Genomic DNA, 5,208 nt, shown 5'->3' with positions numbered 1-5,208 from the left:
GTTCAGTTGGTTTCACTAAAAAACTTTCACAAACCTGTAAAGAAGAAATGATACCAATACTCCACAGTCTCTTCCAGAAAATAGAAACAGAAAACTGTCCAACTTATTCTAGGATGCCACTATTACTCCAACACCCAAAAAAGATAAAGACATCGCAGCAAAGGAAAATTATAGATCAACATCCTCAACAAAAATATTACACATAGGGGCGCCTGGGTGGCTCAGTGGATTAAGCCGCTGCCTTCGGCTCAGGTCATGATCTCAGGGTCCTGGGATCGAGCCCCGCATCGGGCTCTCTGCTCCGCAGGGAGCCTGCTTCCTCCTCTCTCTCTGCCTGCCTCTCTGCCTACTTGTGATCTCTCTCTCTCACTGTCAAATAAATAAAATAAAAATCTTTAAAAAAAATATTACACATAAAATCCAATAATATAGAAAATCATACAAAATTACCAAATGGGATTTATTCCAGATGCGCAAGATTGGCTCAACATTCTAAAATCAGTTAATCTAATCCATATCTATGGACTACAGAAGAGAGATCATACGATCATAGCAATTTATGCAGAAAAAGCATTTGCAAAATCCAGAGCTTCTTCATAATAAAAACTCAGCAAACTAAGACGAGTTGGGAACTTCCTCAACTAGACATGGAATATCTATCAAAGAACTCTAGAGTAACATTATCTTTAATGTTGAGAAATGGTTACCTTCCCTCTAAGATTAGGAACCTGCATGGCAAGGATGTCCCTTTTCACTGCTCTTATTCATGTATGCTAGAAGCTCTACCTAGTGCTCTAAGAAAGGAAAATGAAGTGTATTCAGTTTGGGAAGAAATAAAACTGTCTTAGTTCACAGATGACATGATTGTCTATGTAGAAAATCCCGAAGAATTGAAAAACAAGGGGCGCCTGGGTGGCTCAGTGGGTTAAAGCCTCTGCCTTCAGCTCAGGTCATGATCCCAGGGTCCTGGGATCGAGCCCGGCATCGGGCTCTCTGCTCAGCAGGGAGCCTGCTTCCTCCTCTCTCTCTGCCTGCCTCTCTGCCTACTTGTGATCTCTGTCTGTCAAATAAATAAATAAAATCTTTAAAAAAAAAGAATTGAAAAACAAAACAAAGAAAAATAAAAACAAAACCTCCCGAAACAAGCAAGTAAGCATAGGAATATCGGAGGATACAAGTTTCGTATACAAAAGTCAGTTGTTTTCCTATATACCAGCAATGAACAATAAGAATCTGAAGCGTTTTTTTTAATTACCATGTATGATAGCATAAAAAATAAAATAATTAGATAAAAATCTAAAAAAATATGTACAGGATCTATATGTGGAAAAGTATAAAACTCTAATTTTAAAAAATCAAAGAAGATATAAATAAATGGAGAAATATCCTGTGTTCATTGATTGGAAAACTCAGTAGTGTTAAAATGTCAATTCATCTCAACATGATGTAGGGATTCAACAAAACCCAGTCAAGAGTCTAGCACACTGATGTGTAGATATCAACAAAATTATACTAAACTATATATATAAAGACAAAAGACCTAGAATAGCCAACACAATACTGGAGAAAAAATACACAAATTTAAGACATACTACCAAATTTCAAGACTTACTATAGAACTATCATCACCAAAAAGCATGACATTATGGAAAGCACATGGTTGAATGGAACAGAAAAGAGAGCCCAGAAATTGATTTACACAAATATAGCCAACTGATCTTTGACCAAGGTACATAGACAGCTCCATGGGAAAAGAACAGTGTTTTCAACAAATAACACTGGAACAACCATAAGCAAAAACCATAAGCAAAAAAAATTTTTTTAAATTAAAAATCGATCCAGATGTTGATTTATGCCTTCCACAAAACTTAACTCAAAATGGATCATATACCTAAATGTAAATGCAAAGCTATAAAACTTCTAGATCAAAATATAGGGAGAAAATCTCTAGTGATTTTTGGGTTTGATGATGAGTTTTTAAATACAACACTGGAAGCATGATCCATGGGAAAAAAATTGGTAAAGTGGACTTTATAAAAATTAAAACCTTCTGCTCTGTGAAAGACACTATTAAGAAAATCAAAGCCAAGCCATGGCCTAGGGAGAAAATATTTGCAAAAACCACATCTGATAAAGGACTTGTGTTCTTAAAACTTAACAGAAAGGAACAAAACAACTCAATAAAAAAAAATTAGAAAACATGAACAGAGGCCTCACAAAAGAAAATGTACATGGTAAATAAGATATATACGATAAATGAGCATATGAAAAGATTTATTAGGAAAAAAGTTTCATTGGGGAATTACAAATTAAAACTGATGAGATACCACTATATACCAATTAGAATGGCAACTTTTCTTTAATTTACAACATCAAATGCTAGCAAGAATGTGGGAAAGATCTCTCATTCGTTGCTGGTAGAAATGCCAAATAATACAGCCACTTTGGAAAACAGTTTGGCATTTTCCTAGAAAGCATAACATAGTGTTAGCAAAAAATTCAGCAGTCACCTCCTAGATAGTTACCCACCTGATCTGAAAACTTATATTTTCACAAAAACTGCCTGTGAGCATTTACAGCAACTTTATTCATAGCTACTAAAAAACTGTAAGCAGACAAAAAATCCTTTAGTAGGTAATATAGTCACAAACTGTGGTACATCCATATAATAGAATATTAGCATTAAATGCATATATTTGAAATTTGCATGTATTTTGTAAAATGTATCTACTTGTCCTATTAAACCAGGAAAGGAGGAAGGAAGGAAGGAAGGAAGGAAGGAAGGAAGGGAAATGAATGACTCTTAAATGCATATTGTCTGCAAATGCACCATATTCTATGACTCCAATGAAATGACTTGCTGGAAAAAGCAAAACTGAACAATGGGGAAAAGATCAGTGGTTACCAAGGGCTTGGTGGAAGGAATAGGGTTGAAAGAGGGAAGCATCAAGGAGTTACAGGATGGTGAAACTATTCTGTATGATCCTGCAATGGTGGATACATGATACTATGTTTGTCAAAGTCCATTGAGCTTACAGTACAAAGAGTTGACCATAATGTATGCAAATTTTCAAGAAATTATTTAGGAGATTGGAGATCCCAGGACAGAATACGGAATGTGATGAAGCAATCTGACAGCATTACAAATGTATGAGAAGATCTCTCTAAAGGGGGTTGGAGAAAAAGGTGCAGACTTAACTTTGGAAATGTACAGGATCTGTAAGTTCATCATAAAGAAGAGAAGAGAATGGGTACAGAAACACTCTTTGCTAGTAATAAAGTTGATTAACATAAGAGTGTAGGTCAACAATTCTGGTACCATCAAACGTGTATATTGAAATTGAGTAAGTAAATGGATGGTGGATAGTGGAAACTATCTGTTATTGCTAAATTGGAAATTTACAAATGGGAGAAGAGAAGAGGCAAGAACGACCTGTGTGATAATGGATTGGTATTGGAGACATTAGTATGAACTCATGTTTGGCTCACTTTACATTCAGAAAGTTGTGCATCGAAATAATTATAGATAGGTACATATGTAGAAGTTAGTAAGCACACATATATTTCCTCACTCTGTCAGCTAGGAGTACATAGAAGCAACAGTACCAGGGTAGCAATGAGCTCACACAGGGTCCAGATACTGATTTTTACTACCATTCTCCAATAAAAAGGAGCTCAAGCTCCTTAGAGAAATGGCTGATTCAAAGACTAGACAGAAGATATACAAGATAAGCCTAGAGAAACTTGTAGTGCCAGGAAGTGAGAAGTACTAAAAAACAAACAAACAACAGCAACACATACCCAGCACACGGGTGAAGACATGTCAAGGACATAACAGGAGCTAATTGAAAGAGCTGTCAGTGACCAAACCTGGAATAATTTGATGCAACACGATCAGAAAAGAGTGCTGGATTGCAACTCGAAGTATGAAATAAGTACCCATGAATTCATACTGATTCAAGTAAATGGTTGAATGCATTTAAAAAAGAAAAACCCTCTTGTGCAGAATTACAAATACTTCATGCAGATGCTCTCCTCTCAAGGAGATAGAGCATCGTTTCCCATACCATACGTGTGTGCTCCACATACTGACTCCCTTCCCCAGACTGCAGTATGGAAAGGATGACAAAAGAGGAGCCCACCTAACAAATACCACCTCATCCAGGAGATCAAGGTCCATATCAACAGCGATCTGCCATGTGGTAGTGTGTACTCTTGATATAAGTTGATGAAATGGCACTGAACCGCTGTGGTCTTCCTCTCAAAAATACATCAGGGCAGTCTAATCGTGAAGAAAACATCAGACAAATCCCAACTGAGGGACATTCTAGAAAATACCTAACCAGTATTCCTCAAAACTGTCAAGGTTGTAAAAAATAAGGAAAGTCAGGGGTCCTTGGGTGGCTCAGTTGATTAAGTGTACCAACCCTGATTTTGGCTCAGGTCATGATCTCAGGGTCCTGGGATTGAGCCCTGTGAGGAGTCTCAATGGGGAGTCTGCTCGAGATTTTCTCTCTCCCTCTGCCCCTCCCCAACTCAAAAATAAATAAATAAATCTTAAAAAGAAAAAAATAAGGAAAATCAGAAACACTGACACAGCCCAGTGGAGGCCAAGGAGACATGAAGACTAAATGCAATGTGCTGTCTTGGATGGGATCCTGGAACAGAAAAAGAACATTAGGTTAAAAGAAAAACCCAAGTATCAATATTGGTTCATTCACTGCAGCAAATGTACCATGCTAATGGAAGATTTAGGGGAAACTGAGAGGTATATGGAGATTCTCATGTATCTTCACAATTTTTTTTTATAAATCTAAAACTGTGCTTAAAAAATACAGTTTGTGTTTTTAAAAATGTATTTTTTGATAAAATATTCTCAGTTTTATTTAAATTCCTATTAACACACAGGGTTAAAGTAGTTTTGTGTATACAATATAGTCATTCAGCCCCTCCAGACTTCACCTGGTGCTCATCACAAGTGCACTCCTTAATCGCCATCACTGATTTCACCCCTCTTTCCGCCCACCTCCCCTCTGGTAGCCATCAGTGCATTCTCTATAGTTAATAGTCTGTCTCTTGGTTTACTTTTCTTTCTTCCATTTGCTCATCTGTTTTGTTTCTTTCTTTCTTTTTTTTTAAATGTTTAGATAGCCTCCATATAGTACATCATTAGTTGGAGGCAACCCACAGAATGGGAGAAGCTATTTG

This window comes from Meles meles, chromosome 20 (genome assembly GCF_922984935.1).
Source record: "Meles meles chromosome 20, mMelMel3.1 paternal haplotype, whole genome shotgun sequence".
NCBI classification, from domain to species: Eukaryota; Metazoa; Chordata; class Mammalia; order Carnivora; family Mustelidae; genus Meles; species Meles meles.
The sequence above is the reverse complement of the archived record's forward strand: the minus strand, read 5'-3'. Positions refer to the sequence as shown.